Source organism: Bacillus rossius (genome assembly GCF_032445375.1).
Source record: "Bacillus rossius redtenbacheri isolate Brsri chromosome 4 unlocalized genomic scaffold, Brsri_v3 Brsri_v3_scf4_2, whole genome shotgun sequence".
In the NCBI taxonomy this organism is placed as follows: domain Eukaryota; kingdom Metazoa; phylum Arthropoda; class Insecta; order Phasmatodea; family Bacillidae; genus Bacillus; species Bacillus rossius.
In genome coordinates this window covers 35,890,296-35,906,010 of record NW_026962011.1, presented here as the reverse complement: position 1 = coordinate 35,906,010, position 15,715 = coordinate 35,890,296, and the positions used below count along the sequence as shown (strand labels likewise).

The 15,715-nt window shown below is 39.1% G+C and overlaps 1 protein-coding gene across 27 annotated transcripts in view; it reads left to right on the top strand.

Moving 5' to 3' along the window:
* LOC134542023 (basement membrane-specific heparan sulfate proteoglycan core protein) overlaps nt 1-15,715 on the top strand; it is a 649,742-nt gene that overhangs the window by 445,867 nt on the left and 188,160 nt on the right. The gene's annotated exons all lie outside the window — the stretch shown is intronic.

The following is a 15,715-nucleotide window of genomic DNA, read 5'->3' as shown; positions in this document are numbered from 1 at the left end:
ACCGACTCCGAGTGGCTTTGGTGTGGATGAGGCTGTCAGCGAGAGTTCTTCTATGGTCACGAGGCATGTTTCACACCCAGGAAGCAATAGCTTCAGCCGCAAGTCGAATGCAAACCTGTCCTTTCTAAGGCAGGAGAGGAAAAGTTCAAAAAACCCAAGTGGTTGGAAATGAAACACTTCTTCCGGTTCCTCGTGTACATGTGTGTGAGAGAGGTAAAAAAAAAGGGGGGGGGGGAGTGTGTTATCAATTGCGAATTGGGGGGAAAGGGGATCCTTTGAAAACGAAGACCTCAAAAGCCATGTCCGTACACGCCTCTTTGATTTTGTTTGCAGTCTCGAGTGTGCGGGTGGTCGAAGGCAACGTCTCTCGCCACTCGACGGGAGACTTGATTCACACGCTCGTAGAACTCCCAGGGCAGACGGTGAACGCAGACAAGTTTTATAAATCTCGATGCCAGTTTCAAAAGTAGTCTCTCACGAAAAAAAGAAAAAAAAGAAAAAGAAAAAAAAAGTAGATTTTGACACGTTACATAAAGCAAAACCGGGCTTAGTATAGAGTTGCGTATATTATAGGTAGGGCCATGCATTTTTCGCGAAAATATTTCGAGACAAGTAATAATTTAAAACACTGTAGCACCGTCTGTGTTTCGTGATTGGGTGAATTTCTTTCAGGTACATGCCGATTGATACAACATCAATCAGAGTTTTCACGTTAAAAAAAATTGCTGCCGAGTCCCGACGCAGCCTACCACAAATTTTCCTTTTGCAGAGTTTCGCCGCCATTTTCAACTCGCGTAGAATCGTCGTCACTCAAAGAATCCTATCGATGGAGACTAGAATAAATTAGCGGTTTCGATGACCTTCAGGCTATACTACACAGTCTTCTGTGTACTCGGACGAACAACGCCGTTCATTGGCTGCTGGACTTGTGAGTCGCCTCAACTGGTTTTTTCCCGGTGATTCGAAACTTCTTTTTGGTCGAGAGTTTCTTATTGGCCCATAATGGTCCACATGAACTGTGCGCCAATAGCAAAAACAGCTTAAAGGTATATGTATTTTAATTTTAGCCTATCGTGCAATGTATCTGCGATAATTATTTTTTTCGGTTTGTACTTATCATTAGAGACCGGAAAAATTCGCGGATTCATTTCGTGATATGCTAAAATTCAAATAATTATACCGTTGCGCTGATTCTGCTATTGGTTCACTGTTAATATGGCCAATTAGAGACCATCAATCAAAGAAGTATCCAATCACAAGTTACCCACTTGAGACGCCCACAAAATTCAGCACACCAATGAACGGGTGCCGTTTGCCCAAGTAGGCAGAGGATTGTGGTGTCTATCCTGAAGGTTATTGAACTCGCGAATTTTTCCAGTCTCTACTTATCAGCATACCTACGACGGCACAACGGCATGGCGTCCTGGCCGTGAGCACCTAGCGGCAGATTCTTGAACTTCAGACCCGTTTTTTAGGCTTCCGCAGGGATTTGAAAGAAAGGTTCGTCATAGGTACGACACCCCATGTGATCTAATCTCTACCTCGTTTAATTTGTTGCTTGTTTTAAAAATATATTTTCGGCCAAGAATTTCACATTAATTTTGGTATTGAATAACTAGAAATATTTTTCAAATGAAGCCCGCTGGCTTAACGTATTGTATGCCCAGCCAGGACACACGTTGACTATGTGTTCTTGTACGATTTCTGAAGGGACGTGAATAAAAATCGATTTTTTTTTTCGCTGCCACGGATGGTCTTTTTTTTTTTTTTTTTCCGTCTGCTGCTGCCGCTTCTTCAATTTAATTTGATGTAATTCCGCGCGCGGACATAATTGGAAACTCTCTCTCTCTCTCTCTCTCTCTCTCTCTTTCTCTTGTTCCCCCGAAATTCGTAAGGTAACTTCGCAGAACTTGTTTCAATATACTTTATTGAATTTAGGTGCATTTGGGAAGAATTAGAACTCTCTGGCAGTTGGAAGTATCGGGAAGAAAAATGTTTCTAATATTATCTTCGTTGATTATGTTCCCTTTCATTATTTCTATATCTCGAAAAGAATTAACACATTTCTGGGAACTTTCATTTCCCTCCTTATGTTTTCTCTCTGTTATATTTTATTTTCCGGACAACATATATTGATGTTACACCATTATTCATCCGAGATTGAATTTGTACAAATAATTAATTTTTTTATGGCTTTCTCGTAAATTATTAGCACTAAGACGGATTGGTAGTTTTTTAACACGCTAAATGAGAAAATGTTAAAACAACTGCGAACCAGTGGAATTTCACTTAAAAAAACTATCGAAACTGCTGCATTTTTTTCAACACAACTCTGAAAAATAAACACTTCTGATATAATGTGTAACTAGATATTTTTTTATTTGGTCATTAATTATTTAAAACTTAAATATATATTTTTTTATATTTCTCGCTATTCAGTAGATGCACCCTTGACTAGGCGGGTGCCTTAAAATAATAAGAATTATCTCATGAATGCTTATAATTTGGCCGTGTGTATCAACAAAATGGTTTCAGTGAAATTATATGCAGTTAACGCGTAATATATATATATATAAATTTGTCACTTTTAAACGTTCTTGAAGTTAGCCCAGATGCATTTTAATTTTCTTGGATGTCAATTATTTTTAAAGTTGATCCAAGCATATGCAGTTAATTAACGTATAACTATTTCTAGCACGCCATATAGGTACTGGTCTCGTCGATGAAATAAAACTTTTACTGCCTTGAAGTCGCGAATGGGACGTTTACAATTGGATTTTTTTTTTCACTTTATAAATTGACTTTCCAGTTTAAAATACTTAATACTTATAAATGCTGTACCTGCATAATTTATTCTTTGAAGACATGTCTGTCCCGAAAATAGTGCCCTCTCACTATTTGTACCCCCTTTTTTTTTTTTTTTGTTTTCACGTTTCACCCCTTAAAAATGTATTAGGCCCCGAGAACAAACAGACACGGGAAACAGGCTAGGAATAGCTGTTGTCTTATAATTTATTTACATGTAACACAAATAATTATTTGTTGTTGAAAACCTAATGTGTTAGGTCTTGTTGTCTCCCCGTTTATATAAAAATAACTGGATCCTTAAATGTTTGGTAGTACTATTCATAGTTGCTTGCAAGTATCTGTATATAGTTTAACCAATTGATTTTTCGTTCTTTTTTTTTTTTTCCTTTTGTCTCGGTTTCATGATTTATCTCATTTCTTCAGAAAACAGTGTGCAGTGACTTTATCACTTTACTCATTTTTTTCAGTTAATCTTGGTATTTTTTATTAATTTTAATGTATCTTTTTCGAGCGATGTACAACATAGGTATTTTTCACGTGGCAATTTCTCAACATTTTTCATTCTCTTAGTTACCCAATTAGCTTCAATAATCGTTCAAACAATGTTACAGTGCCATTGCTTGCTTGTGTTATAACTTACATTATTTGAAAGACAAGTAAATGAAGAATGAAAAATACAGTAATTAAATTTTCAGCTGTCTTGGAGTTGAACTCTGAGCGCCGGAATACACACCAGCATCTTACACCCAAGCAAGTACCAATATTTTTAGTATAAATTTTCGTAAAAAAAAATTCTTAACAGGATTATTACCCAACCGGGAAAATCGGGAAACCTATAATAATCCGTGATTTTTTTTTTGATGCTGGGAAACCGTAAGGAACCTGTGAATATATGACAGCCATCGGGAATTATCTGTTTGTCTAGCAAGTTGAAAGTAGCGTAGTGGAAAACTGCATGTTGTGCGTACATATTGCGTCTCATACCATTTTTGACCGCTGATGTTTACTGCCTGATCTTACGCATCGGACGTGAGAGATAACACATTTTTTTTTCTGTGTCTTCTTAATCTCCTCAGATTTTCACGTGCTGTAGCGACTGCAGACAATTATAAAAATACGGCATCCGGTAATATGTGATTTTACACGTCAGTTAATGCCTGGTTTATGTTTTACTCTTTATACTAGTTATTGCTAGAGTAGCCTATCTGCCAGATTTCTAGTCGGTTGTGACTCTAGGTGAGACAGAGCGTAAACAGACACACGGGTGACAAGTCTTCCATGTTAGCAGTGGGCCTTCAGTCTAGAACCACGCCTACATGTAAGCTTTTGGACATACGCCATTGCTAAGCATGCTTAGCAATGGCGTATGTCCAAAAGCTTACATCAAGTCATGCACTCCCATTGCACAAATCCTTCAAAGATAATACTAGAACCACGCGTCACTCATTTAGCAGATGCCTACCAAAAAAATGTTTATCAAAGCAGAAATAAGATAGTTTAAAAACTAATTTTAAAAAAATTACACGTGTCCAAGATGGTATTTGAACCAGTGACCACGTGGTTACACGTCAGGGGCACTTTCACCTGTAATCTGCACAGTACCTCTGGCTTCAGTATCTCTGGTACTGGCTTTAGTTTGGAAGAGTTCCGCCTGCGAACTTAAAGGGTGAAAATGTGATACTGCTTTGCTATAAACCTACAGCTATGTATGACTTTTGCTGTAATTATTATTTTAATTGAGGTTTTAATGCTAAATCACAATTTTCTAAATTGTTTTCATGAGAAATACCATGAGAAAAACTTTATTATAATTTGGTTATAAATTTATTATTTACTTCAGTGTAAATTTGACGAATTAAGTTTTATTGATTCTGAACGTTCACTGAGAATACTTTTGAAAAAACATGGGAAAAACTTGGAACATGTTACTTCCAGAAGAGTGGCCACCTTGCAATAGTATCAGTTGAATATCTCGTGCGTGTATAGCACATTTACTGTGTGTTAAAAAAAAAATTGTTAGGCTAGTGACATTTTATCCTTCACAAGAAAGAAAAAAAAATTCATTCACTCCCTTTCTGGGCTTGTTAACCTTTCTCGGTAATATATTATTCGCTGAGTCGCGATCATTTTGATGTTTTCCTTTAGTAGATGTATAATCCGTTTTTTTTTTAAATGTCAGGAAGTTTCCGCGAAGTCGAACCGAACAGTCTTTGTGCTTGCACTGGAAGCGAACCTAATCTTATGCCATTCCCCTTCCCATTCTTGCTCCGTTAACGTAACTTCCGGGAAACATTTAAATAACAGCAGATCATGCGCACAAAAGCTGACCGCCATGTTTTCGAACCTACTGACACACAAAAGCTAGGGACCGGAAAAATTCGCGGGTCCAATGACCTCTAGGATGAACTTTATAGTTCTACGTACACTCGGTCAAATGTCACCCTCTCATTGGCTGCTTTCTTGTGAAGGTGTCCCAACGTAGCGGCCTGTGATTCGATACAGCTACGGTTGAGTGTTTCTCACTGGCCCCGGGTCTTCCAGGTGAGTTGTGAGCCAATAGCAGAGGCAGCACTGAGGTATAACTATTTGAATTTCAGGCTGTCGTGAAATTAATCCGCGAATTTTTCCGGTCTCAAACAATAGTGCATAGGACGGTCGTGTGTATGGGAGACAGGTCTTGCGCATGGGAGGGAAATGAACATATTGTTTCCGGACTCATGGCGCAACAGCCAATGGGAGTCGAGTAGGAAGCCATTTTGGTGGGACTGCAGAATTATTTACATTTATCAATCATACAGTGGAAAGAAATTGTCGAGATATTACAATACTCCGTTGTATTTCCTGCTTTAAAAAAATAATTAATGCTATTACTTATTAGTGACTAGAAAAAATTGTAAATAAAAAAATTTTGTTATTATAATCGTTAACAAAACTTTTTATATAACCCTTATTTATTTATATGTTGAAAAAAAAAATATGTGCTCACAAATTGCTGGTCAGATGTCACGAGATGATCATTTGGTAGTTGATGTAGTTACTTACTAACACTTCCAACAGATGTCGGATACATCGCGAGATATCATTGCCTGAAATCAACAAGAAGATTTACAATTGTGAACCGACTTGACACAGGTCGTGCGCGTGGCCTGCTGTGCGCTCACTTGTGTGTGTGTGTGTGTGTTTTTTTTTTTTTTTTTTTTAAATGGTATTAACCCAGCCTTAACTGTACGGGTCGCTAGACGTGGCTCTCTCGCGCGTGATTGGCTGTTATTCGCGGGCTCGCGTACGAGTCGGAGCACGCTCGGTCCGTGTCGGGCTGTCAACTAGAGCGGGGGGGGGGGGACACGTGAGCGAGTCTTTCAGTACTCGCCAGAGATGTGTAACTTCTGACCCCGTGTTACGAGCGTTCTATTGTTGCACATAACATACACTCATAATTAGAGACCGGAAAAATTCGCGAATTAATTTCGCGATAGACTAAAATACAAATCGTTATACCTCAGTGCTGCCTCTGCTATTGGCTCACAACTCAACTGGATGACTCTGGGCCAATGAGAAACACCCAACCAAAGCTTTATCGAATCACAGGCTGCTACGCTGTAACGTCTCACAAGACAGCAGCCAATGAGTGGATGGCATTTGACGGAGTGTACGTAGAACTATGGAGTTCATCCTACAGGTCATTGAACCCGCGAATTTTTCCGGTCCCTACTCATAATACTAAACTCGAACAAGAAATTTAACGTAGAATTATTATAAATAATGACGAGCGTCATAAATATACGCAAATTTTGTTTTCAGCTACATTTCTGGATGAGAATCACACGGTTTCCACAACCGCCGCGATAATTCGCTGCCGGATCAACTAAGTTGACTATTGAATCATTCGATTTGAAGAGTGAATTTTGAAGTATAAAAATACAAAAAAAATAAATACTATATACCCCGGCTTTGCACCTGATTTTCGACAAGGAATAATGTTAAAATACTGCCTATCCTGTTAAATTTCATTTAACAGTTAATAGTATATAAGGTTTCCCTTTGGCTTTGTGAACTTTGTTTCGCGCCATCCGCCACAGATGGCAGCACCGTAGTTGTTACACATTACCGTTCCTTGACATCTGTCGCATTCAGGAAATCACTCCCACCAAATCCATATACCTAGAGCTAAACGGTTACACATTAAAAAAAATTGTAAATATTCCTAAGTATAAAAAACGGAAGTTAGTTAATTCCACGAACGAGTGCACTTTTTTCTACGTGTTTGTGTGAGGCATCTAGCGTTATTTCCACACAAATTATGAATAAAATCGAGTATTAGTAGGGTCATGTTATTTTCGCGAAAAGATTTTGAGACTACTTTAGCATTGGCTGTGTTCCGTGATTGGCGGGGTTTATTTCAGGTGCATGTCTTATGTCAGCTCACCAATCACAGCCATCCAATGCGGAAGCAAAGGCGTCCTGAATGGCCCGGCCAAACAGGGCAATGGCTTGTCTTGCAGACGGCCGCCAATCACAAGGGAACAATCGTTAGCGCGGGCATACCTTATTGCAGTCTAACGAGCGATCATATTTATTCGCGAAAAATACCTGCCCCTAAGTATCATGCTAACCAACCATTTACATTTTAAAATAGAAATTATGGAAGGATATTCAGCTGTCTAACTAAAAACAAATTTGATAAAGTTAACAGTTATCAACGGCAGTTGTTCCTGGGTATATAGTATGTAAAATCTACAAGAAATACGCGGCAATTTGTCTATGAATTTAACTTTTATTCCCTGAACAAAATTCTTCATAGGACATATCTGTAAAATCAGAAATTTATTTTATGCGAGAAAAGAAAAGAACATGGAAACTTTTGCTCAGAAACCACGGTAACTATGCCAGATGAAAACTCCATGCAATGTAATTATTTTATTGGTCAAATATCTCCCATCAACTAGAAACTCATACTTGTGCTGATCCACTGTGTGTTGCGGAGCCCAAGGAAATGACAGTATCTTCTCAGCCAAGCAGACATCCTCTCAGGCGTTCTGATGTTTTTATTAAGTTTCGTGCTACGCCCGTCGAACACACAGTGTGTAGCTTCTTCGAATTCTCTCTGTGTTCTTTCGAGGGGTGAGAGAAAGAGAGGGGAAAAAGAGAGGGACTAGAAAAGGAGAGAGGGAAAGAGGAGGGAGAGAAAAGAGAGTGGTGGAGGAAAAGAGGGAGATGGAGAGAGAAAGAGAATTGGAGAGAAAGAGAGGGATAGAGAAAGAGAGATGCTGAGAGAGAAATAGGGAGGTGGAGTGAGAGGAGAGAGAAATAGGGAGGTGGAGTGAGAGAGGAGAGATATGGAGAGAGGGGAGAGTGAAAGAGATATGGGGTGATAGATGGAGAGAGGTGGAGAGATATGGAGAGAGGTGGAGAGATATGGAGAGAGGTGGAGAGATAGAGAGAAGGGAGAGTGAAAGAGAGATGGGGTAATAGATGGAGGAGAGAGGGATAGAGAGAAAGAGATATGGGGTGATAGATGGAGAGAGGTGGAGAGATATGGAGAGAGGTGGAGAGATATGGAGAGAGGTGGAGGGATAGAGAGAAGGGAGAGTGAAGAGAGATGGGGTGATAGATGGAGAGAGGGGTAGAGAGAAAGAGAGAGGTGCTGAGAGAGCGGAGGAGGGTTGTCATAGAGGCGATGCAAGAGCTGACAGAACATGCATTTTTCGACGATTTATCCCGGCGCTTCACGGTTCCTCCCACGGCAGCGAGATTGTTTATGTTTACCTCGATTTCCTATTCCTTTTCCGCCGTTCCTTTTTTATAATTCATCGCCGCACACTTCGGATGACCTTTATCTTCCCTTAAACTCTGGGGAAATCACGCGTTTTTAACCGTGTGTGCAAGAGCGAACCGGCGCGTGAACACCCTCAGTTAGGGCAACTGACGAGTATCGCTGAAGCTGCGTAACTTCGCGGTTCAGCTGCTGCTGAATGGCATCGTTAGAATGCTTACGACCTTCAGTAATTAATACACTTATATATATATTTATTTATGTTTCTCATAGCCCTCATAGGTTTTGAAAACATTTCAATTTATTGTCGACTTACGGGACGAATAGAACATTTGGGAACGTTACCCGCAACCAAGTTGACGGTACTTCATTGACGGGACCGCGTAGCAGCCTGCCCCCCCCCCCCCCCCCCGAACACGACTTGAAATAAAACCTTAAGGTGGAGCTGCAATGAAATTAATGGCGTGTGTGTGTTTGCTTGAAGGAAAAAAAAAAGGAGGAAAGGGTACTTTTTTTTTTCTTCAAAATTTCACTTTCCCCTCTTTCACCGCTCCTCCAAAATTATGTATACGCCACTGCTGCGGCTGTGTGATAAGTCACGAGTGTGTAAACGCAGCTGTTCTGCCGACTCCAACCCGCTCTGCCGGCCTGTCCCAGACATCTTCTGGAGGTCGGGGCTCCTGTAGCGGTCACAGTCGTAGCGGGGTCCTCCCCCCCCCCTCTCCCCCACCCCTCTCTTCCATGCGTGCTCCAGGCCGGGAGATGACCTAGTTGGTCGTCGAGAGACATCACCTCTCATCGTCGGGAACGAGGTTTCTTTTTCTTTTCTTTTTTTTTTTTTACCCCGGGATGGTTAGTTCTTGTCGACACCGCCGCGCGGTCAAGTACCGCACATCGCGTCTCCGACCCCTGAATACTCCGCGGCCTTAATATTTCCCCTTCCCCCCTCCTCCCCTTCACTGGTCGCCGTGGATCTCTCCCTGTGAGTATCCATTCAGCGCTGACTGACGTCGAGAGTTCGTCCTCCCCCCACCCCCCTCTTCCTTGGCTCGTGCGTGTTCCGCCAGATCATATCATCCGTGCGAAGAGGAGCAGCGGGGTGGAAAATAAAACAACCTCTCTCTGTGCGGACTGTCTTGTCACTTACGTTCGTAACTCACCAATCTAAGCGGTGACCTCGCTTCCGAGTTCCAGCCCGCCTCGACTGACCCCCGTACATCCCCGCTTCTTTTCTTTCGTCCCAGTGCAGCGAACATGAATACGAAGGACCATGCATTTTTTTTTTTGCTGAAAAAAATATCTGAACGATCATTAGACCGAGTAAGATAAATACATGTGCCAGCAGTTTTCCTCCTTGTCCATGGATCTTCGTAAAATAAACGGCTTTTTTTTTTTTTTTAATTTACGGACACTGGGTTGACTTGACTTACTTTGAACATTAATCCAAAAGAATATTATTGATGTATTAACAAAACATTCAAAATCTGGTTTTAATCTACAGTAAAGACACTCTTGTTTTGTCCATTTTGTGAAAGTTCAACTACTCAAAAAGTAAGCAAGTGTAACCGTGCGGGACGTAATTATAAAATAATGACCTGGAACATGACAAACACTCCTTGCTTCTTCATTTGCTTGTTTGACTGTACTTTGAACAGGTTTTCACGCACGTAATTGTTGGCCTTCTAACGACTGACTGGTTACCATTGGATGTGAACCATAGTGGTAGAATTCGGGTTCGAAGAACTGATACAACCACAAAAGAAAACACAAATGTTTTAAATCTTATCCCTGATGGCATACAATATTTGTCATTGTTTTGGGATCCTAATATGTACTACAATTTCGAAACGTTCTCTGTTCCTTTTCATTGTGGCTTGTTCTGGGCCAATGAGATAGCATCTATAATATATAACGTCTGTTATTCGACGGAAAATAACTACGTCATGTTGAAATATTTTTTCTTCCAACTGTGAGGTAGAAACGGGTGGAATTTGCGGATGAATTTCGTGATTGGCTAAACTTCAAGAATGTTATTTTTGGTACACGCAATTAATTAGACGGTTTTGACAAAATCTGCTTCAGCGGTACAACAAATGGAACGTTCACAAGTAATTCGAGAAAGTATGTTTTTTTTTTCTCGCATAGTTGATTGCAAATATTGCCGCGGTTTAACAGGATTGCACTTAAAAATGCTTGGGTGATTGCCAACCTTTGAAATCTCGTGAGTTGTCGATCCTGTCATTCTCACCTGTTCTCGTCACACCTCTACCTACTCTCTCTCTCTCTCTCTCTCTCTCTCTCTCTCTCTCTCTCTCTCTCGTTACACACGTTCTCACGCGCCCGCAAATAAATTGGCGTGTTTGTTCGCCTCGCCCATCATCGTTATAACTAATCTTACTTGCTGTCAAATCGCGTCCGTCATCACGTTAGCTAGGATTACTCGGCATATTCATTCACAAACTCGTCGCTCTTATGTTCTCTTAACTTTTATTTCATTTATTCTTTTTTTTTTTGTTTCCACCCCAGTTCGAATTTAAACCTGCAGTGTAATGGTACGATCCTTGCGTTGTCATAACATCGAAGCCAATTTAGATTTTGACTTGCAAGTAGAAATAAAGCCAAGCAAGATTGCACTCATTAAAGAAGCTCTTTTCTCCTGCGGTCTTTTGATCGAGGATCAAAGTTTGAGTTCAATAATGTATCATTGAATAGTGGAATTAAGTTCATTTGTTATTTAGATGTGAGTTTATGATATTTATAGTTATAAACTTAGAGCTTGCCAGATACAGTTCGCAACTGAGTATTTTGTTTTTAATATTTTAGTGAACATACTGATACTGTGATACAGTGTTTTAGTGTTTTTTTTTATCTCGGCTATTGTTTGAACAGGGTTTTTTAAAATGCAGATAAGACATCTCCAGCTGCATTGTTGTTAGTGCGTTATTTTTAAAAGTTCTTCAGACATTTTGTTGCCAACGCGTCATTGCTGCCTATCCTTGAGATCAGTTGACACTAGAATAACATATTTTACATGGCGTAACATGGGAATCTATCAGTGTTATTTTTTTTTTAATTTCCTTATAACCTACGTCCTCTCTAAGCCCACGCAGCTGCTCGAAAGAGTTTAACGGCTGCGCGGAAAGAGACCTCACTATCTGAGAATAAGCTTTAAAGGTTAAGGAGATTAGGTCCAGATTGAAGGCAGGGATGCCTATCACCAAAGTTTCCGGAATGAAAAGGAAGGGTAGCTCATTCAGCGTATAACCAACAACACCCGTCTCCCCTTTTCAATGATTCGAAGGGTCTTTTATATCAGTTCCCTTTTCCGGCGACTAGGCCATTTTCGTTAGAGCCATCTGGCCCAGCGATTCACAACTTCACCTAATCCTTCCGTCAGAATATTTTCCCCCAATTAAGTGCAGCCAACATTCTAAGTTTTTTTTTCTCTCTCGTAGATTTGTATCGTTGTTGTTTGCTAATAGTCGTGTTTTTGTACATAGTGTATTAGCATATCCTCGGAAAAATTCAAAAAAGTGATTGATTGTTGGGACATTATGCTGAACATATGAATGACCTAATACAAATACCACAGTTGACTGCCGCATCTAAATGTGAGGGCTTGTCGAGCTTTCGACGGACGGACGGATAGAAATTTTTCGGGCCATCCAATTGACTGCAGGTCACGTGAGCGAAGGACAGATGACGGACGGAAGGTGTCGATGGGCTGTTGTAATTCCGGTTGTGTAAACAGCTGGTATGTTGTTGAGGTTACAGAAATGCAGTGTCGCTGTTAGTATCGAGCCGGAATTACAATGGTCCGTCGCCTCCGCCCGTCATCAGTTCGTTTATTACTTTACTTGCAGCCATTAGGGTGGCCCAAAAAATTTAATCTGTCTGTTTATCAAAAGTTAGGTCTTCGTGTTTTTGATGGGGGATAAACGGATGGATAGAATTATAACCTCCAAATTTTTACAAGGTTTTTGTGTGTCAAATCTTATTATATGAACAAGTTTTCAAGTTTTTAAAATTGTTTTAACTGCTTCAATGAGTATTTCTTAACTTACATATGAGTACAGTTTAAAGATTATATTTTGAAACCAAAAGTAGAGTCTGAGTCAGAATTGTAATTAATTATGCATGGTAATAAAAAAAATTTGTAAATATCAAGAATGAAAAAAAAATAGTCTGTAATTATGAAAGAAAGCCACTTTTCTGGAAAAAATATTCCTAAATACTTTTTTTTTTAATTTTCTAATGTGTTTTACACTGATTTTCCAAGAGGACTTTGTAATACTTCAAGTAGCACCAATAGTTTACCCTTTTGATGAGTGGTTTGGTTAGGCTATCCACATTACAAATACTGTGAGATCACAAGAATGATCGACTTGTTTGTTTTAGATACCTCTTAAAAAAATAAATAAACACTGGAAAAATTGATTTACTTCAGTTCCTTATTTATTTTCTAATTCTGTGGAGGCACATTGCAATTTTTCAAGAACTTACTAAATTATGAATACCACATCCCTGCAATAAAAAAATTATTAAAAACTCTTATTTACATTTTACTTCCTATCATTTTTCTTTTATAATCATTCTGTACAAGTGCATTGCATTTTGCCAAGTTATTTTCTTCTAAAAACCATTATAAGTTGAGGTTAGGTTTAGGGTAGCCACATGTGAAATTGGTGATGTATTTTTGGGTTGTGATTTAATAGCATAGCCAAGACTGTTTTCCATGAGAGAATGGCATGATTTTGTTGTCTCAGCCTTGCTGTTTTCTTGATACTGTGGCTCTCCATAGATTTTTAGGAATATACAGTCTAGCCAGGGGCGGCTCTAGGGCTGGGCAAGCCTAGTAACTGCCTAGGCCCCACATCTAGCATGGCGCCACACTGGCCCTTCCCATTTTAATTTATCTGGTTTGTCTAGTTTTCTAATAAAAGTGTGGATATTAATGGGAAAAGGAATAATTAAATTTTTATTAGCATGTATTTTTAGGTACCCTTCAAAGATTTTACTGTTTCATGTAATGACGCCTTTTCATCGACATTTGATCATTAGCATTCCTAAAACTAGCCTGAATATAATTTGAAAATAACTATATTTCGTAAGATAAATCAGAAAAACTTTCATCAAAATTTAAATTCCAGTTTGACTTAAAAACTTTTACAATTTTCTGGGAAGGGGAAATCCCTCTCCAACCCATTCTTTTCTCTGTGGACCATTCCAAAGCTACAGGCTCTCCAATAGGTCCCTTTACCTAAATATAAGGACACCTCTCAAACAAATACAGCTAGTTTTAGTTGGGTTAGGCAAAAATTGTAAAACCAGGATCCTGCGAATTCTAGGGCTGCCGCTGCCCATAGCTGAGACTGTTTTCTGCCCTCTTACCATGACATTTAATTAAATGGTTACTGCTTGTCTGATTTTCTTAACTGCCTGCTCAGCTGTCAAAACACCATCCATCAGTAGTGCCTCTGATAATAAGTCTTCCGCCACTCCAGTAACCAATATAATTGTGACAAGTTCCTCTTTTAGGTTTTGCAATTTGCATGCCTCTGCTTGCTTAAAGACATAATTAATTAATTAATGCATCAGCACCTTCCCCATTAGGGTTACCAACTATTTCACCCTGAGCATAAGGGACACTGAACTCCACCTAATAGAGCGGGTCCTCCCCCGGAAAAATTTGAATTTCTAGATGCAAATTGGTGCTATTTTAGCTGTTTTTGTATCTGAAAATAAATTATGCACCTGGTTGAAATATTAAAAATTTTTTGTATTGGCCTAATAATTTTTTTGAGTGATGAATTTAATACATAATGATATTTTTAGTTAACAAAGTATAAAAATTCCAGATATCTCATATGTGATTGAACATTGGTAAACTAACTTCAACTCTCTCCAATGCAAAATGTGATCAGGAAAGAGTGTGGGAAGGGGAGGTTTGCTAAACCCACTTAGCCTTTCCTCCGCCCCCCTTAGATTAGAACCACCCCTAGGGACACCATAACAAGCAACTTAAAAAAATATATTTTAATAAATGTATGCCTAACATATATTTTCTCGTTTTTTATTTCACCAAACAAACCCAACTTAAAATTAAATGTCATCTCGGGTATATAGTACACAATATACAACATGCAAGACACAAAAAAACTTAACTTGGCAACAACTTGCCACCTGTCGGTGTCAACATAAACTATTTGGTGGCCAGTGAACTGCGGAGTAAACGGAGCCTCGCAATGTCGCAATACATATAACAGGTGGTGCGGCGCAGGCGGGAAAATACTTTTTCAATTTAATGCGGGTGTGTGAATTGAACTTTAAACAAGATACGGGAAATATCACGTCCCGTCCTGCCTACGTACGGGATAATTCTTTTAGTCACGGAATACGGGAAATTCCGTACAATACGGGACGGTTGGCAACCCTATTCCCCATATAGTTCTCTGTTTACTGCTCACTCATAATGCAGGCTGGACAACCTGAACTGTCCAATCCCTACACTACAATATTATAAGTTAACACTCTTTGACACTTTATTTTATTTGATTCATTGTCATCCTATTTAAATTAATTTTCTGTGTTTCCTTAGCGCTGGCTATTGGATATAATTTAAATTATGTAGTCTCATTCTTAAAATATTTCTTTGTAAAAGTTTGCATTTTGGCAGGTAAAGCCAAGACTGAAAACAATTACAATTTGGCAAGAGGATGTTTGCAAGTAGATTATTACAAATGCAACATCTGTGTAGGGATAGAGTTGCTAGCTTAAATCTTTCTTGCAGCAACAAAAATGCTTTTGCTTTCTCAGCATTTACAGCTTTATTTATAAATTTCTTTCTATAGTATTTATCTTTACATTTCATGCTTTAATTTCAGTAAACCTTGCTTATCTATTTTTTTATTTCTTTTTTAATGCCAGATGCATGAATTGTTGGGAAATTGGTGTTCATTAAAATTTTTGGGGACTTTTTATTTGTTAACTGTCTTTAACTATTAAGTTCCAAGAAAATTATAGGTAACAATAAATATTGTATATTTAAATTATTTTTGAGAGTGAGGACTAGCTTTTGGATCTGTAAGCTCTCTCGACCACTCTGCACGGATTGTTTATCCACCTGCCACTGAA